We start from the raw sequence: 26638 nt of genomic DNA, 5'->3' as shown, positions 1-26638 counted from the left end.
TTCTTGACTCGATAACTCTTCCCTGCTTCTCTCCTCACCTGATTCCTGAGATGAGCTTTTTGAAGACTCCTTCTTCTTCCTTGCTCAGCTAACCGGTGTCTCCTTGTTCTTTTTTTCCTTTTTTGTTGTGGAGGTAAGGACGGTCTCCCCCAGAGGCCACTTTGTCCAGGTGGGCACTACCTTGGGCACAGGGGAACTACGGGGAGCCAAACCCGAACAGGGAAAAAGCAGTGAGCTGAAATAACCCTGCAAATCTGTAGTCCTCTGGGGTGGATTGACGTAGAAGACCATAGGAGTTGGCTCAGTTCTAGGTAGGTGGAGATACGGTAATGTGGATTTCCCAGATGGAACAGGATATCCCACGAAGCAACAGGCTTGCGTGTCAAGGGGAGCACCAGAAGCCCAGTCCTGATAGGTCTGCAACAGATCCAGAGACCGCGAAGATAAGTAAAATGCAAAAGCCAGAGAAACCTTACCGGCACTGAGTATGACAGGGGGAGCGGCCATCGATTCGGTAAAAACAGAATAAGGAAAGGAGAGACCTTGCGCAGTCTGGAATCCAGTGCAGAGAGGAAAAATGAAGAAAACAAAGCAAATAATATGCACAAGAGGGTCCAAGAGGAAGAGCGAACTCTGAGCGTGCTTATCGGTGGAAATCGATCGATTGCAATGCCTCGAGAGACGCTCAGTGGGCGTGTACATAGCTGCTGTGGGCATCTTGGGGAAAAAGAATACACTGGTGCGATCTCATGCATGAATCACGTGACGGCACATCAATGGAGGTGCCAGCGTGTCCAGAGACGCCAAGGGCGGAACTTGACAATCATGTAGACCATCATACTGCTGGGGAAACTATTTGCAGTTCCAAGGATATATGGATTTTATCTCTCCCTGGTACTATGTGGTCTTGTGGACATAGACAATCCATTCTGTTCCCTTACTCAATGGGAGGATAGCTCTTTGAGTCAACGGATGAATGGTGATCCCCATCCTATGACTTAATTGCTCATGTTTCTGGTTTGGGTTTGTCAGGTGGCTTACTTACTAGGAAAGCATCCCACGAATGACACCACATGTGAGGAAGGCATGTATCACAAGGAGGAAGAGGATGCAAAAGATACAAATCACCCGTTTTATTTACTTCAAAAGGGGGTTGGAAGAACTCCTATCTTGCACTAACACTAAAGATGGTGTCAGGAATAGAGCACGAGTTCCACCTTTGCTGCCTTTTGCTATGCCTTCTCTGAATAGGCAAACGTGCGGATCATCTATGGTATGCCAAAAGAAAGCTCTTTCCGCTCGTACAAATCACACACAGCGTGTAATTCCTTCCTATTTCTGCCACTCTCCGAAAGCTAACGCTGCAGGGTTGCCATGGCGATTTTGGAATCCTCTCTATGCCCTTTTCACAACACCGCCTCAGAGAGTTTGCGGCCACCATTATAATGCTTCCAGGTTGCCACACTCGCCGCTTCTGATTTCGTTTTGAATCCAGGCTAGCACTTTTTGAGTACCGCTCTGGTATGTTTCTTCTTGTGAATCCTATTTCCTTGTCCTTGTTCCCCTGCTCTTGGAAGATTCCTTTGGTAACGACCAAGACCCCCACATCGACCATCTTTCTGTCTACTGTCTACAACAAGGCAAAAAGTAAGCAGGGTAACAAACCCAACCGCCAAATCGACCATTCCTCTGTCTAATGAAAACAACAATGCTAAGGTCAGCACAGTAATGACTCGGACCGCCACATCTAATCTCTTCGGATTCTGGGAATCCATTTCTCCACTGCATACCCTCTTGGGGAAACAACAGAAAAGTTGCTCATTGAAATCCGCTCCCTTCTCAATTACTGCCAATGCCAGCAAAGGCTTAATACTACACCAGAATTCAACTACCTGGAGAAAGGAAAGCTGTTACCTCGGATTTACTCTGCATGACCCCAAAACATTGCGCATTGACTAGAGACTGACACCCTTGGCGCATAGAACGAAAGGCTTCCTCATTTCGTCGGGACAGGCACTTGGACTAGAGACTTCTTGTACTCCGTCTAGGCGTACAGGTGCCGTCGTGTGTTAGGAATAGGGTTGGGTTGTGCAGAGTGTCATCTTGGTTAAGCCTCCATCATCCATCATCCTCTAACTTTGGTAAGTCAAGTATTGTTTTTGCAACTCCTTGTTTCTATCCTTTATTCTGCCTGCCGTTGTTTATTTTCTGGTTCAATCCTCAGTCTGACCTTATATATAATTAGATGTGGACATTTCTGATTCAGTATTATTAGTGATCCTGATCTTTCTCCCTCTACATCCTCCGGTGTCTCCTCTGGTGTTGTCCATCTTTCAACTAATTGATTCCTTTGTGTTTAAGTTTCTGGGTACAAAGGAATACATTGGTAGGAAGAACTCTACAGCTACACTCCGAGTTCAACTACCTAGTTTCTGGTCAAGCCTTGACAGATGGGAGCACACTCTACCATCTAAATAAAAAGAACAGTCCTAGACTGTAGTAAATCCTAAACAATAACAAATAAACTAGAAAAACCTATTGCCTGCCATCACTCTAATAACATACAAGTGAAATAGGTAAGGCAAACAGAAAATCAGTGGGAAACAAAAGGATGTCATAATTGCACAGCAAGATTCTTCCCCACATTGTATAGCAGTTTGGTGGGGGGGGGGGTGGTACACTTGATGTATGGACACACTCTGCTATGCGAGTAAACCTGGGATAGCTGGCTCCGCCCTCCAGAGCCTGCTTGGCATTCATACAATGTGGGTGGGGTGGAGCACTTGACGTATGGACACTCTCAGCTATGCAAGTAAACCTGGGATAGCTGGCTCGGCCCTCCAGAACCTGCTTGGCATTCATTTACTCCGTCTCAAAGTTCAGGGTTTTTACCTCTTGGGTCTCCTCCCCTACCCCAAGTCCAAGTCAATGATATGATATGGCATTTATAACACGCCTATAAACAAGTTCTTCAAGGCGTGACAGTTTACCCTGTAGTTTACAACACCTACACAAAAGTTCCAAGCTTTTCAGCTCAAACACAAAAGTTCCAAAGAAAAGTGTATTTTAAAGTCTCTATAAGCCCCCTCACCCGGTCCCCAGCCTCTTACTTTCAACTTCTTTCTTGGTTCCTCTCTCTCAGGCTCAAACCGTTTCAATTTACTTTCTCAGGGTTCCCTTCCCCTAGCTTTATTCTTTAGCATTTGCTATGCCTTATGGTACTAGTATGCTTTTCATACAGTCCCAAATATTTGACCAGATTCATCAGTTTGTGCATCCTTCTCAGGCTCTCTTCAGTCTTGCTTTGCCTCACTACTTTACCCACAGTTTCTGTACCTTTCTTCACACCCAACCCTTTGGGTTTTCCTTACCAAAGGCAGGGCATCGCAGAGATTACAAAGTCTCTCAACTTTTGTCAGATTCAAACACAGTGTTCATATAAGTTCTTCAAACGCAATTCTTATGTAGGCTTCCCTCTGCCTGGCTCGAGCCTAAACACAGTGCAGAGTCTTTCGAATGTCCATACTTTTGCTTTCCGCTTGACCGCTCTGTTACTTTATTTCACAGTTCAATTTCACTTCATTTTAAAAAGGAACTTTAAGTCCCATAATGCCTTTCACTGGCCTTTTTATTTCCTGCTTTACTTCTTAAATTCAGTGCCCAGGTTGCCACTCCAGCCACACCAACGCTCACCGGGATTTCCTCTCTCTTGCCATGAGACTCACCCGGTTAGCGCAGCTCTGGCAAGCACCTTCTCTGGAGCTTTCTAGGTCAACGTCAGGGTTTTCCCACCTAACCCTCGGATACTTGGGCTTCCCTTCATATGCCATGGGGAAAGTAGCAGGATATGATCTGCCCTCTCTGGCTCTTGGAAGGCATAGCTTGTTAGCCCTGCTACAGCCCTTCAACAACACAGGATCAGTGTCTTGGCCCTCAGCTCCCTTCCAGACTCTCCAGGGTTCTTTAAGCACTCTCCTCTGCTCTTCTGTTCCTCTGGTCCACAGTGCATCCCCAGCTCACTCGAAGTGTGTCTCAGTGCTCCACCTTTTATAATGACAGGGAGTATTAATTGGAGTCAGGTGTGGGTGGTTGAAAAGGGACGCCTCACACTGTCTGTCCTCATTAATGGGACAAGCTGGAGACTGCCCATAGGAATCCATGGTACATAGGTTCCTATGGGCAATCTTCATACATCTATTCCTCTACTTCGTCCCAGTGGTTTTGACAGAAGGCAATGTGGAGGAAGTATGGGAGTTGTAGTTTTCCCTAATGATGGAGGGAAACTTCAGTGTTTGTCAGGGTAAAGGGCGCATATGTGTGGTTGTAGGCGAATTAGTTTTAGATGATAATGTCCCATAGTGACTGTGAGGATGTCGGATAGGGATATATTTCTTCTTCTACACCTCCCTTTACTGTTGTACCTGTGGAATTGGGGAGGGGGCAACGGGACAGGATTCATAACAACCTATAAAGGTGGAGGAAGTGTTGGGTAGGGGTTTATCAGAAAGGGGGGAATACCACATATCTCCTAAGGGCATTCCTCCAACTGTCCCCAAGTACCCCCTGCTCAGGTGACCCTCCCGCACTGGTCCACTCCCAGGGTCTGGTTCCAAAGGTGATGGCCGTGTCCTGGCCACCTGAACAAAGAATCCCTGATATTGATATTGATATTTTATTTCTATTGAGCTCGTACACAAGTGTTTCAGAGCCCGGCAAGGGAGGGAACCAGGGGAGAACAAAACAGCGATCTTACTAGGCCCAGTGACATTGAGAACACGCAAGTGCATGGGAGAGGGGGAGGGGAAAAGTGCATGGAAGGGAGGAGAAGTGGAAAGTGCGAAGTAGAGGAGAAACAGATAAATCATAATAAATAATAAAGGCAACAAGCAGTGATAGTGCAGCCAGCAATTTGCAAGTGCTAGGTTTAAGGCAGCAGACAGGGTAGGTCTGATAAGTGCAGGAAGAAAAAGGGGGGGCTGTATGGGTACAGATACAGACCCCAGTGCAAGGGGTGGCCCGGAGGCACTGCGGAAGGGTGGCAGGGTGAGCAGGTACCTGGGCCCGGAGAACAGAGGGTGTCCAGGTGCACGGTGCCAAGAGAGAACAGATCAGCAGGAGAGAGGGGGAGTGAAGGCAGAAGGAAAGAGAAAGGTCTTGAGGTGCTTCCAGAACCAGAGATGGTTATCCTCAAGTTTTAGAGTGGCAGGGAGGCTGTTCCAGAGGGAGGCCCCAGCCGAAGACAGAGATCTACCCCAAGCTTGTTTCTTTGAAAAACGACTGACCCTGAGGGAGACAGAGGTAGAGGAGCGAAGAGCTCCAGAGGGGAGGTATTTGCGGAGAGATAGCTGAAGGTATTTTGGACCCACGCCCCAGAAAGCCTTGTGGACAATGCAGAAGGTTTTGAATGTAATCCTTGCATCCACTGGGAGCCAATGGAGAGATTTCAGAGCAGAAGAGATACGATCCCAGGGCTTGAGGCCAAGGACAAGTCCCACAGTCCTGTTCTGGATTAGTTGCATAGGGCGGAGAGTAGAGGCAGGTAGATTTAGGAAGAGGCTGTTACAATAGTCGAACCTAGAGAGAACCAGAGCTTGGGATACCATGAGCTTCTGGGGAAAGAAGAGGAAAGGCAGAGTACCTCTGAGGAGGTGAAGTAGGAAGTTTAACTTTTTAGAGACCTCAGAGATGTGGGCGGAGAAGGAAAGGGTAGAGTCAAAGATGACCCCGAGGTTCTTAGCCTCACAGGTGGGGGTAGGAGGAGGGCCAAGGGAAGCCAGCCAGAGAGTGAGGGGAAAGGATGGTGAAGGTGTGCTGATGAGGAGGATCTCAGTCTTGCTGGCATTCAGACAAAGATCATTGGCGGCACACCAATCTTGAATGGCAGTTAGTAAATCAGAGATGAGAGAGGGAGAGGAGGTGGGCGAGGGCAGCCTGAAAATGAGTTGAGTGTCGTCAGCGTAGCACTGGAAATTTGAGCAGAAAATGTTAATGCAGTGGGCGAGAGTTGCCAGGTATTGGTTGAAAGGCCAGGGCGAGAGGTTAGACCCCTAGGGAACACCACAGGTAGAGAGGAAGATAGATGATAGGAAGGATCTAAGTTGGACCTGGGAGGGTCGATCAGAGAGGAAAGAGGTCAGCCAGGCCAGAGCCTGATCAGTGATACCCAGGTTTTCATGGAGACAGCTGAGCAGGATGGTATGGTTGATCGAGTCGAAGGCAGAAGAGAGATTGAGGAGGATGAGGACAGAGGAAATGTTAGAGTCAAGGTTGGAGAGCAGATCTTCACGGATGTTCAGAAGAGCAGTTTCCGTGTATCTGGCAGCTCTGAAGCCAGACTGGTGGTCATGGAGACAGCCAACAGAATTGGAATGAAGGTGAAGCTGAGAGATGGCCAACTTTTTCAGGAGTTTGCCCACAAAGACAGTAATGGAAATTGGGTGATAGTTAGCTGGACAAGAAGGATCAGCTGTGGGTTTCTTGAAAAGAGGATGCACAAGGGAGTGCTTCAGAGGGGAGGGGAGGGGAAGGATCCTGAGGCAAAGGGGTGGTTGCAAAAATCAGCAAGGGCCAGAGCAAGGGTGTCAATGTGGTCCTTGATGGTTTTAGAGGAACAGGGATGAACCTGTTTTGACAAGGCTTTCATAGATCGGACTTGTCTAGTGACGTCGTCAGGGGAGAAAAGAGGAAAGGACGAGAAGGATGGTGGGGGGGTGGCTGTTAGAACTCACCACCAGGTAACAAGGACGATAGGAGCTTGATCGCAGAAGATTTCGGAGTCGCTGAAGAATTCTTCCTACAATTGTAACCCTTTGCTGCGTAAGGTTTACAGACAGAGGGATCTAATAGTCGGAAGAGGAGACACACACACACTCGATTGCACCAACTAGGAGCAATAGAAAGAATATCAGAATCAGTATTTTTTGTGGTCTTAGTAAAACTGAAAGTACCAGAATACCAACTACACCAAGCTGAATGATGGTACACGGCGTTGATGTTATAGACGGGAAGTGAAGTTTCCTCAGTAGCCTGGGAGTTCCTAAGCCAATCAACACAAGAACAAAGCAAAAACTAATGAGGAATCTAAGCAAAGTGAGGGTTCAGGTAATAGAACATGAAAGTAGAAATGGTTCTTACCATTCAGTGTTTTGAAGTTTATCGGAAGTCCCAGTTGATGATCCAGGTCCCAGGTTCTATCCCGACGGCACGAGGACGCCTAGAAGTCCCAACAATACAATGTCCAAGACTACCCCTGAGGTGCTGTCGGGATAGAACCTGGGACCTGGATCATCAACTGGGACTTCCGATAAACTTCAAAACTCTGAATGGTAAGAACCATTTCTACTTTCATGTTCTATTACCTGAACCCTCCCTTTGCTTAGATTCCTCATTAGTTTTTGTTTTGTTCTGTGTTGATTGGCTTAGGAACTCCCAGGCTACTGAGGAAACTTCACTTCCCGTCTATGACATCAACACCGTGTACCATCATTCAGGTTGGTGTAGTTGGTATTCTGGTACTTTCAGTTTTACTAAGACCACAAAAAATACTGATTCTGATATTCTTTCTGTTGCTCCTAGTTGGTGCAATCGGGTGTGTGTGTCTCCTCTTCCGACTATTAGATCCCTCTGTTTGTAAACCTTACACAGCAAAGGGTTACAATTGTAGGAAGAATTCTTCAGTGACTCCGAAATCTTCTGCGATCAAGCTCCTACCGTCCTTGTTACCTGGTGGTGAGTTCTAACATAATCAGAAGCCCCAGGGATTTCCTTTTGAGCGTCGGACATGTCGGCACAATTCTCTCCGCAGGTATTTTGGAACCGGACATTGAAGCGCAGTGATTCCTAACAGTGGCTAAAGGAGGGTCAGCAAGCATAGATGGAGAGGGGAGAGGAGGGGTGGAGAGGGTGGACAGGATGTCCTTGGTTTTTGAAATGAAGTGAGAGGCAAGGGCATTGCAAAGAGCCTGGGAGGTAACACAAGGGGTAGAGACTGCAGCAGGGTTGGCCAACTCCTTGAAGATTTTAAAGAGTTCGGCCGAGTTGTTAGATGCCGCAGAGACATGAGCTTGAATGTGGACTCTCTTCTTGGTGAGGACAGAGAGTCAGCATTGCCTTTGGAGCAGGCGATAGGCCAGTTTGTCAGAGGATGAACAGGAAGCCCTCCATTTCCTCTCAGCCGCCCTACACTTACGTTTAAGTGTAGCTAGGTCAGTCATACCAGGAATTGCACTTGGCTTTGAACTTCAAATGGATCCTCATGACAGGGGCAAGAGCATGACGTGTATCAGAAATTGAAGAGTAGAGCAGAGACAGGGCTGTGTTAGGATGTGAGACAGCCAGAGGTGGGGGGGGGGGCGAGAAAGTGGCAGCAAAAGCCTCAACTGACACACGCTTCATGTGCCGGATGTCCGAGAAGGTAGGTGGCAGTTTTGGGGTAGGCTTGGCTTGAGGGGAAGAGAGGGAGAGAGGAGAGGAGGGAGTGATCGCTCCAGGAGAGAGGAGTGGTCAGAGGGATGGAGAGGGGGAGGTCAGAGGAGATCAAGACATCGAGTGTGTGCCCTGCAGAGTGAGTCGGGCCAGAGGGGAGGATGGAAAGGGAGAGGGAGTTGCAGAGGTCACGGAAGAGTACAGAGGAGGAACAAGGAGAGTCTAAATGGATATTGAGGTCACCGAGGAGGAGGAGTTGAGTGGTAGAGGCCAGGAGGGAGGAGAAGAGGTCCGTCCACTCAGAGAGAAATGAGGTGATTTGACCAGGAGGCCGGTAGATGGTAGCCACAGTAAGAGAATGGGTAGGTGAGAGAGAAAGCCTACAGGCAAGGCATTCAAAAGAGGAGTAGGTCTGAGTGGGAATGATAGAGGCAGGAATCCACTCAGGAAAGATCAGGGTACCCCCCCACCGGACCGGGAGGATCTGGGTGCAGAAAGGATCTTGTAGCCATCAGGGAGGAGAGTGACAAAGTTCGTGACAGACCTGGCCGTGAACCATGTCTCAGTAAGACCAAGGACATCAAGGTCTAGTTCTTCAAGGAGACAGAAAATAGACAAAGGGTTTTAATAAGAACTAAGTGTCTTCACAAACTGGTTGTTTGCTATTTTACATCCAAAATGGTCTATCAAACAAACTGCTCTCTTTGGTCAATGGGTCAAAACCTTCTGGTGGTTCTTCCGTCTAACTTTGTCCATCGGGGTGACAGATGTTTATCCATCTAGGGTCCACAAGCCTGCAACCTGTTACCAGCCGACCTTTGTGAAATTGATTCCCTTCCACAGTTTAGGACACGGCTAAAAACCTTCCTCTTTCAATAATGGATAGTGACTCCGCTACTCATCTCTTGCTCTTTTGATATTTTGACTTTTTTTTATTTAATATAATATGTCAACTAGTTCAACAAGAACCATTTCACATATACATATAACAATCAATGAAAGAATAAAAACTTGTATAAACTTATTCACATGTAAGGCTAAAATTAAAACATATATCTTAATTATTAAAAAATAAAACAAATTTCACATCTTAATGTTAATTATCTACAACTAGAACCAAATTCAGATTTCATTTACGCTACCTCCCAGACATTAAAAAGAGCAATCATCATTGATGTGCTACATGAGTAAAGGCAATATTTCCAGAAGGTGTTTTCTCACAACTCCTGAAACCTATGGACAAAATGGGCCAATAGTTTCTTATATGTTGGTTTCATATTCGGGCAAGAAGTTTCTAGCACTTCAGATTTTAGACAGGTACGACATGTGCAGAATTCCTTAGATATGCCCAGTTGAGGGCCAAATGTAGTTAGTGTAGGCACTGATCCAATCTTAACAAAGGTAGAATCTTTGCACTGAAATTGCAGGGCACTTAATTAAATAATGCTGTGGCGTCATCAATTTATAACATAATTCATAGCGCCTCTGGTACCTTTTTAGGTTTTCTAAATGGAAAAGTTGAAAATCCAAACCCTAGGCCTTTACTTTGGTTGTAAACTCCTCTTACTTCTTGTAGAAGTCTAATGACCAATTGGGCACCCAATACAAGCAATCAAAGAAGTCTAATGATAATTGAGCCCACTCCTAAAAACCATTTTCCTTGGTTTCATTATGCATCACTTGGCCCATAATTGTCAATAGATGGCACAGAGGATCCTTTCATGCCTTTATCAATAAAGTACCCCTTCTCCTAAATACCTGAGAACTGAGTGAGGACAGTCCAAGCTCCAAACGTATCCTCTCTGTTGGAATGGAACGAGGCAAGCTCAGAAGGGTACTCTAAAACCACCCTCTATCCTTTCCAACCATTTCAAATCACTCATGCAAGCCACTTCAAGCCCATACAACATGGCAGGGCAAAGCTCTGTGTATAAAGCTTTATAATGCTAGCATAGCTATAGCTCGGTGTGTTAGTTGGACATTTTTTAGAAGCATTGTTTGCAGCTTGGCTTTGCATATTTTTTCTGCCTTGATTGCAACATATTTATCATTGTCCATTTCAAGTCCCAGGTATTTATAAGATGTGTGAAGGCATCATGAAGAAAGACACAGACAACAGACTTAAAGTTCAAACAAAAGATATTTATCAACTTAAATGTCAGGATGGTAGAAGGCCTAACTTGCACTATGCTAAGGTGGGATTTCCCTACTGAACGAAACTAAGGAAAGCCTGAGTCAAAGAATTCAACTTAAAAGTCTGTCTATGTTCAAAATCTATTCTTGCCCTCACAACTAAAACAAATCAATGTATAGGGATGTCAATAACAAAATAAATGGTGCTGAATGGATCTTTCAGCTCTCACCTCTTTTTCAGCTGCCCTTCCTCAAGTACAAGAAAGTTCCACAAAAGTCTTAAGATTACCTTTCTCATTTTGAAGCCAATACAGTTCTAAACAATCGTCAGGGTTCCCTTCCCCATGTTCCAAGCAACACAGTTCACCGTTTTCAAGACGGTACATGCAGTTCCTCAAATCCAGGGTTCACTTTCCTAAGCCTTTTAACTCTGTCACTCATACTTGTTTCAGTCTTCTCAAAAGTGCCACATAACTCGAGGTCAGCCTTCTGGTTTGCTTCACAAGTTCACTTATAATGCTTCACTTTGGTTTGGTTTCACAACGTCTTTGGTTATCCTTATTCAGGACTCACTGGTCTAGGTGCGGTTGTCAGACCACACGGTCTACCCATCACAGGTCGCTTTACCAGGATCCCTAGGTTCTACATGTCACACAGGCTCTTCAGCTTCTGCCCCTGTGTACCAAGTCACCTTCACTTAATTCCTCTTATTGGCCCCTTGGCTTTGTATGCAAGTTTACACTTCTCTGGCTTCTCCTTGTCAACGTCTTGGTTCTGCCATCACGTGTCACACACCTCTTGCAGTCTTTGGCCTTGCAGCACTTCATTCACTCATATAAATTCACTTTGTGTGGGTCTTGTTCATACCCCACCTTTCAATGTAAATCCTTCATACTTGCACCCCTTTTTCAGTAGTTTGCTTTCACATGGGCGCTTTATCTGTCCTTTGATATTTACTTTGCCCATACATTTTTATTGCATTCAGTATTTAATATGTCTAACTTCAAAGTACCATTCAGTTTGGTATTCAATTTGCATTTGTTATGCTTATTTCACATTTTTATTCAATTAAGTATTTAAGATGTATTCGTTACGGTTAATTTCATATTTCTATTCAGTTCGGTATTCAATATACATTTGTTGTTTTAACTTTCAAAGACTGTTACTTGTTTACGGTCCGTTATGAGCGCCCCAGTGCCCAAATGCTTCTCTACTGCGTCTCCTTCCAATGGCCTCCCTAGCTTCTTCTCTGCTTGTGAGGCCGGCGGACCACCTTTTGCCAGCCCTGCTCGCATGCCAGGCATTCTCCTCTGCATGCTGGCAATGAAAGAGGTTTCTCTCTGGACACGCATGGTGTCCCCGCTCTCCCTGGTTTGCCCATAGCTCCTGCTGTTTGCTCTTTGTCCTAGAGGCTCCCACACCTGTGGTAATGGCACAGCCTCTTGTCTTGAGCCCCACAGGTTTCCTGAGGTATTTGCCAGCATTCTGGCTCCTGCACCGGTCCCCCCAAGGCTGCCTCCACATGGAAAGGGTCCCCTGTTGTCTCTGCCACACAGGCCTCCATGTTACTTTCTCTGTGCTGTTCTATGACCCTCATTTTATACACCTGCAACCACGTAACAGGTTGCAGGTGTGGACTCCTACTCAGGTTTGCCTGACTATGATTAAGGGGACCTGCCTGACTCTCACCACACTCTACATGCATCTTCTTCATCCCAGTACCAGAGTGGTAAAACTAAGGTGTAGTGCTTATTACTCTCAGTCTCCTCATCCTCGTCCCATTACTTTCAAATGTTAAATGTGTGTAAAGAAGGGGAGAGGTTTTGCAGTAGCCCATAAGGGTTGGAGGAGGGTTAGGTTGGTCACCAATACGGAAAGGAGATAGCATGTCTTTCCTGTGGGCACTCCACTCCAATCTCTGAGGAACCTCCATCCAGGTGATCTTCCCTCACTTTTACAACCCCATGGTCGGGATGCAATCTTTCCCTGGTCACCCGAGAAGAGTTTCCAGGGATTTTAGGACTTCAAATCTTTATACTTCAATAGCTCATTGGCTGCCCTTTGCAGACCCAATAGCTGTGATCAATATCACAATGTCATCTGCGCAGGACAGCCAATACAAATGAGTTTCCCCAGCTTTGGATGCCATTGATTCATTACTGCTAGGATCCCCAGTGGATCAGAAATGTACAGATTGAACTGAAGCAGAGCGAGCACACAACCCTGCTTGACTCCCCGGTCTGTTGAAATGGAGCAGGTGCTTGTTCCGCCACCGTCCAAGTGCACATATGCAGACATTTGTTCATGTAACTGTCTGAGAGCAGTCAATAACCTGGGAGGGATTCCCAGTAGATTAAGTTTTTCCCATAACCTAGATCGATCCACTGTATCGAACGCTGCTAAGTTCACATATAATACGTTCAATGGTGATGCACCCCTGGTTACCGCCTTCCTAGCTAGAGCTTCCAACAACAAAACATTATGGCTTCCCCCTCTTCTGTTGGCTCCCCCCTCTTCGGTTTTTACCTAGGTTTACATTTATCATGATTGTACTGCTTTTGATATATTTTGTTCAGCGCCTTTGGCGAAAGGTGCTCTATGAATTTTAAAAAAAGGAAAATTAAATGTATGGTAACTGATCCGGCCCTAAAACCGGTCTGTAACATTCCCAGAATCATATGTGCACTCATGCAATGCTTTCAACAGTAGGAGACCAAACATTTTCCAGGTGGCGTCTAACACAGATAAAAGGCGATAAATAGCATGAGTATTCCTGCAGCCCTTCTTAAACACTGGTATTAGTAGTTATCGGCACTAAGACCAACGGATCACCCCGAAGCATATACCTTGTGTTTTGCTCTCCCAAACATCAGAGCACGGATATCTATATAGTTTATTATTTTCCTCAACACTCTGAATAGGAAGGCAATGTACTCCTGGAACGCAAGAATTAACTCACTCTCAGTGATTATAAAACTGGCACTTATATGGCAGTTTATTAACTCTAAAAAGAATTAGAAAAAAGGTTGCATTACCGTTGGCATAGGTTTGCACCACTTCATCCCTGCCATGAACTTCACTGGACAGCTTCTCGAACCAGGGTTGGCACTGAGATACAGCACAACAGGACTGGAACTAGATTTGATGCGTCCACTGTCTCTCAGTTCAGCTGAAGCAATTTGTCTCTCTTTGCCAGCCTTGTCTGATACCGCCCAATCTAACTTACACAACTAGACTAGTACTTTTGCAGAAAGGTCACCTGCTGATAGCACTTCATAGAGTCCCAGTTCATGTACTCTGTGGAATGCCCTGACAAATAAACACTCTCTGTTTCTCATGGGAGCCGAAAGAACCTTAGGCTCCTGCAGAATTTATAACAAACCTTGACTGGCCTAGGCAAAAACAAGATGTTTTTCCAGTGTTTTAGAAAATGCAGACGATATTCAGAAATGAAGCTTTCACTAAGAATTGGAAGCAAATGTCCACTACTTCACCCAGAATGCATTTTACATAGACTCCATATTTGAGTCAAAAATATTACATTTTTTAAATGCATTACAGCTTGTCAAACAAGATCATCAGTAGGGATGCCCATTGCTCAGATTTCTTTTTTAGGACAATATTGGCCAGTCCGTTAGGGCCAAGTGCCCAAGATCATTTCAGGTTTAGTATTAGAATGCATAGCTCATCTTTATCATACCTTAACTCAAATAGGACAATGTGTTGTGCAGGCTGTACGACAGCTGTGTCAACTCTACTATTGAATGTTCTTTCAATCTGAAATAGGATTCAGGATATGCTTTTTAGTGCTACATTTATAGAGCCCTAATGCCTCCCAGGTCAATTTAATTTTCCCACCCATGAGGAGTTAAGTTTGTCAGGGACTCAGGTAGGCAGAGACTAGGACAGGCTGGCCGCAGGGGTGTTGTGGGTACTGTTGTGGGCACTGGTGGGGAGAGACAACCAAAGCTGCAACCATACAAAAGGCTGCTTTGCCCCATGTGCAGGAGAAAGAGGTTAAAAACTGCATTTCCCAGCCACCGGCGCCAAAGTACTACAATCCCCAGCATGCCCAGGGACGTTTTGGACCAATCGGGGTCCAGGAAGGGAGCGGCCGCCCCATCGCGCATGCGCAAAGCCCCGAGCACGGGGCTTGCGCTTGAGACTTCAAGCCGACAAGACGTTTGGACCGGAGCTCCAGCAGAACTACACGCGAGGGGCCCAGCCCCACCCGAGCAGCAGCCCGGCCCCTCGCCCACACGAGATAAGTACTCCTCCTTGCTAGGAGCCCAAGGGGATCGAGGGGGAAGTGCAGGGGGGATCGCTTGCTCACCCAGAGCCCCTGCACCGCTACGAAAAAGCTAAGTGACCTAACTTTGGCGCTAAATGCACCGGCGGCATTCTTTTGGGTTAAATTAACCTGTGCACGGGCGATTTGTCATTTGGGATGTTTCCGCCTCTTGGAGACCATAGAAACCCGTGAGGCAAAAACACAGCACTAGAAATACCTACCACAGATTTACAGCACGAGGGTCTGCAGGAAGACCGCTTGTGCATTTTATCACGTTTGCAGGGGTCTGCAAGAAGATCGCCTGCGTAGCATAGTGCGAAAGCACTATACAGGTCTTGAGAGGCCATTTTAGTGTGTGTCTGTGTGAGTGGAAGTTGCATGAGGTGAATGCAGACAATGATAATGGGCATGTTTTAATGCTTGTTACTTTCTTTTAGCTTGGACCTTTTGAAAACAACCCTTCAGACGTGCCAAGGACGCGACCGCTCTTCATGGACAAGACACAGAACCAGAGCTAAGTTGCATGCTAACTCCTGTACCGATCTGATGACTTAGGGTTAGGCAGTATAAGAATGTTCTTATGTGCAAAATGGTGCTTATGTATAAGTAGTTAGTAAGGGCTGAGGACACCAGAACAAAAGTGCGCAGCAACCAATCCTTCCCTAAATACCCCGAACCCACCCATAACCTCTACCTCACCCTCAATCCGGTTTACCTAACTCCCCCTACCTATCCAACCATCGAGACCCTAACCCTCCTTCCCCGCTCTGGTCCAGGAAACCTGTGTAAACCCTGACTTGCGGGCTCCACGACCAAAGTGGGGGTGGTTGGTACTACGTCGCTCCTGCGCCTTGGATTCTGGACTTCGTGACAGAAGCGCAAGCCCACATAGTATTCAGGCGCCCGAGTGGCGTGGCCGCCCCCCCCCCCATTGAAACCATGGAAGAAATAGCCAAAGCCCTGCAAGACTTGCAAGGTGAACTGGCGGCGTCTAGACAAGACTATGCTACACTGTCCGCACAGGTGCGCAGTTTAGCAGCTCAGACAGCGCCCTTACCTGGCCAACCACCTACCCCGGTGCAGGTACACGTCAGTCCGGAGGCAATAGTTCCGTTGGCCCCTCCAGAGCGCTACGCCGGAGACCCACACAAGTTTACCACTTTTATTACTCAATGTCGTCTCCATTTTCTGACCAAGACAGCAGCCTTTCGGTCCGTTCAGTCCCGAACAGCGTTTGTAATATCGTACCTCACGGGGGACGCTGCGGCATGGGCAAATCCATTAGTCCAAAAGGACCATGCCATTCTTTATGACTGGGATGAGTTCCTGGCGGAGTTTGAGAAAATATTTAACCGGCGAGCTGCCACCCTTTGCAAGGATCGGGAACTGTTAAGCCTCAAGCAGGGGTCTAGGGAACTAGTGACGTACGTCACTCATTTCAATCGGCTGGTAGCCGAAGCCGACTGGCCTCATGACAAAAGGATGTCTCTCTTTTATCAAGGTTTGAGGGATGACATCAAAGACCTTATTGCCCAGGTTGATCCACAGCCAAGGGAATGCTCAGAGATGATTGACCTGGCCTTACGGCTTGACCATCGAATGGCTGAAAGGCGGGGCGATAGACGAAAAGGAGATTCACGACCTGTGCCTCGATTAGATCTGTATAAGGGATCCCGGGGGGTGGCGGCCAAGTCAGAGGGGGATGAACCAATGCAGATAGGTTCTGTTCGAGGTCCCCTCACTAAAGAGGAAAAAGAACAAAGGAGGAAGGACGGCCTCTGTATGTACTGTGGCAAGGCTGGACATTTTGTACGTGAATGCCCGAGCAAGCCCAAGACCCAGGGAAAAGCATCGGCTCGTCGGTAGTGGGGGTCACCCGATCGAGCCTGTTGAGTAGCAGGGCCCCAATGGCAGGCATTTCGAACTATGCTACGCATGTCACCTTGACGGGTTGTTTGGAGTTCCAAACACAGAAGAAACAGGTCACTATGTTTGTGGACTCGGGAGCGACAGGTAATTTTATTGATGCCCAGTACGTGGTTACCTTAGGTATCCCAGTACAACAAAAGGCAAACCCGGAACCTGTACGTGCTGTAGACGGCACTCCCCTCAGCTCAGGGCCCATAACGCATAACACCTGTTTGGTGGCTTTACAATGCGGAGTTTGGCATAGAGAAAACATTGCCTTTGATATCATTGCTGCCCCACAATTCGGGCTGATTTTGGGATTACCATGGCTAAAAATGCATAACCCCCAAATTCATTGGACCACAGGTTCAATCAGTCTGGACTCACCGCATTGTCTAGAACATTGCCGGCAAGAAAATACACCTTCAGTGTGTGCCCTCAACGTCTCGGTTAAGCAAAAGGAAATGCTTCCCGAAAGTATACCTCGAGAATACGCAGATTTCATGGACGTGTTTAACAAACAAGCTGCAGAATCATTGCCCCCACATCGGCCATTTGACTGCAGAATTGATCTGGAGCCTGGGGCTACTCTACCGTGTAGCCGTATATATGCCCTAACGGAGGCTGAAAATAATCACCTCCAGGAGTACATAGCTGCGAATTTAAAGAATGGTTTTATTCGCCACTCTAATTCGCCAGTGTCATCACCTTTGTTCTTCGTACCGAAGAAGTCTGGAGAGCTCCGGACTTGTATAGATTACCACAGAGTGAACCAGATAACCATTAAGAACCGTTATCCGCTTCCTCTCATCCCAGTTCTTCTGGATCAAGTTAGGGACGAGACAATCTACACCAAGTTGGACCTTCGAGGCGCTTACCATCTTGTGCGGGTGCGCGAGGGAGACGAATGGAAAACCGCCTTCCGGACCAAGTTCGGATTGTACGAATATCAGGTTATGCCATTCAGTCTCTGTAACGCCCCCGCAGCCTTCCAACATTTCTTGGATGAGGTCCTTAGAGAATATTTAGACGTATGTGCGGTAGTGTACATAGATGACATCCTAATATATTCTCATAACCTCCAGGAACATGTCCGACATGTACGTGCAGTTTTGCAAAAGCTGCGAGAATACCACCTTTATGCAAAACTGGAGAAGTGCGAATTCCATTGTACCACCGTGGAATTTCTAGGCTACTTCCTGACCCCAACCGGCGTACAAATGGACAAGAAAAAGGTGCAGGCAATCTTGGATTGGGCTCCCCCTACCAGTGTGAAAGAGATAGTCATTCCTGGGGTTCGCGAACTTCTACAGACGCTTCGTAAAGAACTTTTCTGCATTGATCACTCCAATCACGAAGCTTCTTCGTAAAGGATGCCCTTTTGTGTGGGACACATCGGCCGACCAGGGGTTTCAACAGCTCAAAAAGGCCTTCACCGACGCCCCGGTACTGAAACACCCGGATTTGTCCAGACCATTTGTAGTGGAAACGGACGCCTCTAGCTATGCTCTAGGTGCTATCCTGTCCCAGCGGGACCCTCAGACAGGCCTGCTACATCCCGTGGCTTACTTTTCAAGGAAACTGCTCCCAGCTGAACAGAACTATATAATTGCCGATCGGGAATTGTTGGCAATAAAGGCAGCTCTTGGTGAGTGGCGACACTACCTGATGGGGGCACGTCATACCATCACGAATCATCGTAACCTCCAGTTTATAAGAACCGCCAAGACGTTGAGCCCGCGCCAGTTGCGATGGGCTCAATACTTTGCCGAGTTTGATTTCATCATAACATATAGACCCGGAGCCAACAATCGAAAGGCAGATATATTGTCGCGATATCCCGAGTCAGCAGAGCGAGAGGCAGGCATTACACCTCAACCTATTGTTTCCCCAACACGTATCGTTGGAGCCACTTCTGATTTCTTTGAGGCCGTATTAAAAGACCTCACTATGCAGGATATCCATCAGTGGTGCAAACAGGATCCTCAAAACACATTTGTTGAAGGACTCCCCTACCATGGGTCAGCCTTGTACTTGCCCACCAAGCAACTACGGGAAAAGGCCTTATCATGGTGCCACGATTCGTCATTGGCGGGACACCCAGGAAAGTCGAAAACTCAGGAGTTGGTGGCCAGACATTTCTGGTGGCCCAAGTGGCGGCAAGACGTTCAGCAGCATGTGTCTAAATGCGAGGTGTGTGCTCGAAATAAAGCTAGTCACCAAAAGCCCGCTGGGCTCCTTCATCCCCTACCGACTCCTGCGATACCATGGCATACGATCACCATGGACCTTATTGTGGATCTTCCCGAGATTCAGGAATACACTTCTGTATTGGTAATAGTGGATACCTTTTCGAAAATGGCCCACTTCATCCCATGTAAGGGAGTCCCAACTGCTGGAGCAATTGCTGAATTAGTTCTGCAAAACATAGTCCGCCTCCATGGCCTTCCCTATTGTGTGATCACCGATAGGGGCCCACAGTTCACCTCTCGCTTTTGGCGTGAGTTTTGCAAGATTCTAGGAATGGAAGTCCGCTTGTCGTCCGGTTACCATCCCGAGACAGGTGGCCAGACAGAACGCGTGAATCAATGCCTGGAGCAGTATTTACGGTGTTTTGCAACAAGTAGGGAGACAACCTGGGTCCAGCATACTTGGTTGGCAGAATTGGCTTATAATAACGCCACACATACCTCCACCAAAACGACTCCGTTTTACTGCCTTTATGGGCGACACCCACGGATTCTCCCAGAGGCCATTCCAGCTTCAGGATTGGAATTGCCAACGTTGGCTGGACAACGGGTGGGCATTGAGCAAGTTTGGAAGGAGGTGCAGGGAAGTCTCACAAAAGCCAAGGACGCATATAAGCGCTATGCAGATAGGCGTCGTCGACCCAGTCCCCTTTACTGTGTAGGAGATAAAGTGTGGCTATCCACCCGCAACCTTCGCATGGATGGGCCCAGGAAATTACAACCCCGATATTTGGGTCCATTCCCAATAGTTAAAATTGTGAACCCTGTTGCAGCAAAATTGGCCTTACCTCTCCAAATGAAGATACATCCCACTTTCCACACCTCCCTCCTGAAACCCGCTCCACATGGGACGATTGCTAGGAAACCACCTCCCGTTATGGTGCAAGGGGAGCCTGAGTATGAGGTTCGAGCAATATTGAATTCTAAACGAGATAAAAAGGGCCAAGTGTTTTACCTCGTTGACTGGGTGGGGTTTGGCCCTGAAGAACGCACTTGGGAACCCTCACAGCATATACATGCCCCCAGGTTGCTGCGTGCTTTTCAAAAGACTTACCCTAGTAAACCCAGAACAACTGCCTTCTGTGGGAGGGGGAGTACTGTCAGGGACTCAGGTAGGCAGAGACTAGGACAGGCTGGCCGCAGGGGTGTTGTGGGTACTGTTGTGGGCACTGGTGGGGAGAGACAACCAAAGCTGCAACCATACAAAAGGCTGCTTTGCCCCATGTGCAGGAGAAAGAGGTTAAAAACTGCATTTCCCAGCAGCCGGCGCCAAAGGACTACAATCCCCAGCATGCCCAGGGACGTTTTGGACCAATCGGGGACCAGGAAGGGAGCGGCCGCCCCATCGCGCATGCGCAGAGCCCCGAGCACGGGGCTTGCGCTTGAGACTTCAAGCCGACAAGACGTTTGGACCGGAGCTCCAGCAGAACTACACGCGAGGGGCCCAGCCCCACCCGAGCAGCAGCCCGGCCCCTCGCCCACACGAGATAAGTACTCCTCCTTGCTAGGAGCCCAAGGGGATCGAGGGGGAAGTGCAGGGGGATCGCTTGCTCACCCAGAGCCCCTGCACCGCTACGAAAAAGCTAAGTGGCCTAACTTTGGCGCTAAAAGCATTCTTTTGGGTTAAATTAACCTGTGCACAGGCGATTTGTCATTTGGGATGTTTCCGCCTCTCGGAGACCATAGAAACCCGTGAGGCAAAAACACAGCACTAGAAATACCTACCACAGATTTACAGCACGAGGGTCTGCAGGAAGACCGCTTGTGCATTTTATCACATTTGCAGGGGTCTGCAAGAAGATCGCCTGCGTAGCATAGTGCGAAAGCACTATACGGGTCTTGAGAGGCCATTTTAGTGTGTGTCTGTGTGAGTGGAAGTTGCATGAGGTGAATGCAGACAATGATAATAGGCATGCTTTAATGCTTGTTACTTTCTTTTAGCTTGGACCTTTTGAAAACAACCCTTCAGACGTGCCAAGGACGCGACCGCTCTTCATGGACAAGACACAGAACCAGAGCTAAGTTGCATGCTAACTCCTGTACCGATCTGATGACTTAGGGTTAGGCAGTATAAGAATGTTCTTATGTGCAAAATGGTGCTTATGTATAAGTAGTTAGTAAGGGCTGAGGACACCAGAACAAAAGTGCGTAGCAACCAATCCTTCCCTAAATACCCCGAACCCACCCATAACCTCTACCTCACCCTCAATCCGGTTTACCTAACTCCCCCTACCTATCCAACCATCGAGACCCTAACCCTCCTTCCCCGCTCTGGTCCAGGAAACCCGTGTAAGCCCTGACTTGCGGGCTCCACGACCAAAGTGGGGGTGGTTGGTACTACGTCGCTCCTGCGCCTTGGATTCTGGACTTCGTGACAAGTTATTTTGCCAATGATTATTTTAAAGAACAATTGTGCCACCCAAGTCAGTTAGTAGTTTATTTTTGCCACTTCTAATCAATGCATGGCATTCAACCAAATGTTTAACCTTGCAGGATATACTCCTGATTTTATATCTTAGTGCATCCTTCACATTCCTGATAACATTATCAAAACGTTTGGACAACAAGGCTTTTTGATATGGATGTCACACCGCCGACGCCCAGTTGCCGCTGGCGGCTATGGAACGCCTGGCGTTGGCGGCGCCATTAGACTGTTCCAGGGTCTTTTTCCACTTCCTGGTTTATCGGTCTAGTCTTTTTGCCTTTCCACGCCGGTTCCGCATTTAGCCCCGCCCATCTCTGGGGCCGGCGCGTTGCAACTTGGTTACTTTCGCTCTGTTGCCGTGCTCCTGTGTTGTTTTCCTCGCTCTTTCTCAGCTTGCTTTGGCTTGCCATCTTCCATCCTTGCTTGTTTCCCGAGCTTTTCCCTTCCAAGACATCTCCCGGCTGCTCCTGCTTTCCCTTCATTTCTTTCCCCTTTGTTGTCTGGCTTCCCTGCCTTCGTATTTTCCTGTTCTGTGCTTTCCCTTTTTGGGTTCTATTTTCCCTTTTGCTCTGGCTTCCCTTTCTTCCTCCTCGCCTTGTGTGCTACATTGGACTTACCTGAACACTGCACTTCGCTCTTACTCTTCGCCCATCTACATCCAAGACGACCAATCCAGTTCAGCTTCTACTCTTCAGCTCATGTTAAGGACTCTCCCCACTTCTACGACTTTCTGGAACTCCTCTCCGTGTGAGCTATGGATCTCCTCCCACCTGGTCCTGGACAGTGAGAAACACCCGGAAGTCTTCTACCACGACGTCTACCGAGAGGTTTTTTTAAGCGGCTGCTTTTTTCCTCTCCTATTTGGTCTCCGCGGGAAGGGAGTCTCCTGCTTCCCTGTTTGCAAAGGAATCAGGGTGGCTTCTTATCGAGGACGACCATTTCTCTTCTCCAAGAAGAAAAAATCAAGAAAGAGGTTCACCCGGCAAGAGGTATCCTCAGAGGATACAGGTGAGGAGGAAGGGCAGGTGAACATTGATATTGCTGACAACCCACCTATAACAGCATTGTGTGACAATGGAATGCCGAAGGGGCATTTACCATTGTTAACTTGGATGTTAGTTCGCATATCCATTCTTTGATTTCATCTGGGGTTTTATTATAGAGTGTTCTAATGTTAAGTTCTCCCATTGTCAGACTTGGACTCTTCTTCTGTAAAATCACTTAACACCAAATCCCCCTCCTCCTGACCTGAGCCTTCTGATGGTGATTCCTGAGGTTTCTTCTTTTTTCTTGTCTTTAGTCTTTTTCTTTTTGTAGAGGTAAGGCCTCCCACGGCTAGAAGCCACTCTATCGCCTGATCTGACAGGACAAGCAGAAGACCCCCTCCTGAGAGCGCCAGTGAGAGGAAAAAAGCCCAAGGCAAAAAAAAACTCTCTTTGTTCCAGGGAGTAGACACGTATGCTGGTGAGTACAGTTCCAGTGTTGGTCGTCTGTTGTTACAATTTCGAGTCCAGTAAGAGTTATAGAAGTAGTCCGTAGGGGAAGTGGATGGCTCTGCAGGACAGGAAGCAGTGAACTCCAGTGTCCGAAGCCGCAAGAAATAAAGCAGTCCGTGGGGAAACAAGGACGGCTCTGCAGGACAGGAAGCCCTGAAGTCCAGCGTCCGCAGTCACAGGAAAAGCGGAGCCACGGAAAGGAAACAGGGGGCCAGGGAGCGGCCCAGACAGAAGAAAGCAGGCACTAGGTAAGAAGTAATGAGAGGAAAGAAAAGGGATAGTAACAAAAGGGGAAAGCCAAAAGGGAAAGTAGAACTAAGACGCCACAGCGAAACCGGGCGGAAAAAAAGGAAGAGAGAGAGATGAAACCGGAACAACGAAGGGGCCGAGACCCGAAGAAAAACGGGGGAAAAGCGGAGTCCAAGAAGGGAAGAGAACAGGTAAGGTAAGTACGTAAACACTTGCGCAGAAACACAGAGGCAGAAAGCAAAGGGGTTTCAACGCGCCAAGCAGCGCGAGAGGCGTGGCTAAATCCAGAAGGAAAGAAAAACACAAAAAAGACTAGAACGAACAACAAGGATACGGACAAACAGAGAACGGCACAATCTAATGGCGGCGCCAGCGCCAAGCAGACCACAGCCGCCAAGAGGACATGTGAGTGGGGCGCATGACACCCATATCCTCCATGTATCTACTCATTCTAGTTAAATTACGTTCTGACCAACTAATCCTGTTCTTTCCAATATTTACCATTGTCCTGCTTTAAATGTTGGGTTTATATTGTCATTTGACAGATTCAATTGCAAGGTTACTGGACATTGGTCACTGTTCTCATTGGCTGCTATGTTAAGACTTTGTATGTGTGGGATTACCCCTTGGGAACAATATACATAATCAATAACCGCAATCTTAATTCTAAGTACAGCCCACTGGGATAGCTCCCTTAATGCGGCTATTGAGCATCACAATATCACACTCACGCATAAAGTGTACCCATGTTGGCCAGCCCTGTTCGTCTTGGGTAGTGACAAAATAGAACCAGATTTAACCCACTCATTAGCCTGCACTTTTGTTAGATCTTTACAAGAAGCATTCAAATCACCTGCCAATATGATATTATCAGTCTCATACATACACCAGGACATGATCACTCACTTCAGTAATGCAATCAAATATATCCTGAGTGCAATCACTGCCTGGCAGATGATATTCAACAAGAAGATTCTTTGTGTATCAGTTTGTTTACCCATTCGTATTTCTACAGCGAAGATGTTTTTCTGAGTTATGGGTATGCTTATTTGCCTATCCATAAGGCCATGCCTAGTTCCTATCACAAGCCCCCCTGATGGTCTCCACTATAGGACCTTTCTTTGCTTTATTTTGGAATATTGCATAACCTTCAATGTTCAAGTCTCCCTTGATCAGGTTTTCTGTAACAAATATCCTAGATGAGTCAAACAATGCTAATGAACCTGTCCAATCAAGCAAAACCTTGAAACCACTAGTGTTCCATGTCAAATGTTTTCACAAAATCCAAGTCCACAGAACGTAATACTCTGAGTAATGGAATTTGCAGCAACAAGTTGAAGAACACAGGTCGATTGATAGGTTGGTCACTTCTGGTCGAATATATACTATATATCACCAGATTTGATGGTTCGACCGCTGCCAAACCATGCTTGGCCCGCCCCTAAGTACTTGGGTAGAACTACTCGTTCATCTTTATTTGGGGCTTACATTTTTGGCTCAAGTGTGGAGCATCTTCTGATCACTCTTTTTGCGCTTGTATCATGATCATTAAAACCTGTTACACCACCTTCACTATTTAGTTTTATTTATTTGATTGCGGGTTTACTTGTAATAGCCAACGTCCGGTAAGATAGCTCAGCGGGTTGAGCGCTCGCTGCTGCGATTTGAGTGTGATCTGCAGGTCGCAGGTTTGAATCCCGGCAAGGCCAACTCAGCCTTTCATTTTTCCGAGGTCGATAAATGAGTACCATTTTCGGTTGGGTGATATTGTATGTAAATATGTGCTCTGTAAAGTGCTTTGGATAAAGGCGCTATATAAATAACACATCATTATCCTTATTAGTGTACCAGTCTTTTTTTTCTTCTTCTTGCCTCCTACGTTTACGATTTATTTTTTTCTAGCCCCTCTGGCCAATTCCAGTGAGCAAACCGGCCTTAATAGGCACGCTTTAGTGGTAGTTTCTTTCCCCGGCCTATCAATTTTGTTTGTTTTCGTTAGATTTTCAGCTGGTGGAGCCGTTTACGGGTCGGAAATATTCTCTGAATAGTCCACCTCTAACTTCTGATTACTCACGGGTTCATTTCTCACTGCTAATAGTGGTTCTCAGTTGACTGGATCTCCGCTCCCCCCCCCCCCCCCCCTGTACTCCCTTTCTGTCATCATTAGACTCCATCAGTATAGTGGCTCTTGTTTGTAAGTGTATTTTTGATTTTCTGTAACACTGCCTCCTGATGGGTGATTTCTTCAGGGAGTCGGCCTCCAATTTTTAAAAGAATTCTCCCTGCTTTGATTATGTCAACAACGGTGGGAGATTCCACACCTGAATCTTCTGCAGAGCAGAATTCCTCTTTTTTTTACAATCTTCTGGTGTCGTCTTCTTCTTGGAGGACTCGCGCTTCTTAAAGAGATAAGGTCTTCGGGGAGGTACCCACTATGCCCGCAGATTGTACAGCAAGTGCAAGGGGCTCCCACCCTGGAAATGCCAGATATGTTTGAAGGAAAAAATCCCAAAAGGCTGAAAAAACCCTTATGGTACAGATTTGTTAGCAGGAAAATCCTTAGATCCTGTCAGAGTAGCTATCCGCATGTACTGAAGCACAAGCGGAGAGGACACTGAAGGCTTCAATGGTGTTCGAGTTACCCATGGATGGAAGGCTGAACAGGATACATTGGTCGTAGCCTCTGAGATAGGAGGAGGAGGAAGCTTCAAAGTAGATCAAAACAGCTGTGTAAGGGGCTGTGTAAGGCTCAAGAAAATAAGCGTTCCAAATTCCAAAAGGAAGTGGAGCGAGGACAACAAAGAGAACAATAGGCGATATACCACAAGGTGAGAGTGCTGCCAGGAGGGAACATGACTGGGAGGCCCCGTGGGAAGAGAAAGAAGGCTCCAAGTGGTAGAGCACAGAGAGACTAAAGGAGGAGTCAGCAAGAGAGCCGGGGAGCAGGAGAAAAGAGCTAAAAGTGAGTAATGTGGAGAAATAAGTCAGCAGGGCAACAGTGGGAACAGAAGTGAGGGTATAGACAAGCAGGGCGGAAAATAGCCTCTTACACCAAACCATAGAAAGTAAGTGGTTGCAACGCATGGTGGTGAAGACAGCAGGGACAGATACGGATGGGGGAGGAGCCAGGAAAAGACTAGACCGCTCAGTGAAATTAAGGAAACTGACGTGCTGGCCCATTAATGGAGGAACTTCCATCTCCTTAGTCCCCAGGGTTGCCGACCAGTGACAGATTAGTATGTTCTTTGTCTGCAGAGTCTGCATATAATAGTGGTGTAGTACTTAACCTAGTAGCCGGTACCATGTGAGCCATTAACAATTGGCCACTATTTAGCTTGAACTGCAATTCCCAGCCCTTTAAGATGGGCATCTATACCCTTGAGATGGATGGGGATGCAGAAATTATTCAAACATCAATAATCGAAATGACTCAGGTAGTTGGCAAAAGGATAACTGTTTTAAT

Source organism: Ambystoma mexicanum, chromosome 8 (assembly GCF_040938575.1).
Source record: "Ambystoma mexicanum isolate Mex_15411 chromosome 8, UKY_AmexF1_1, whole genome shotgun sequence".
NCBI classification, from domain to species: Eukaryota; Metazoa; Chordata; class Amphibia; order Caudata; family Ambystomatidae; genus Ambystoma; species Ambystoma mexicanum.
This window is presented reverse-complemented; position numbering follows the sequence as displayed.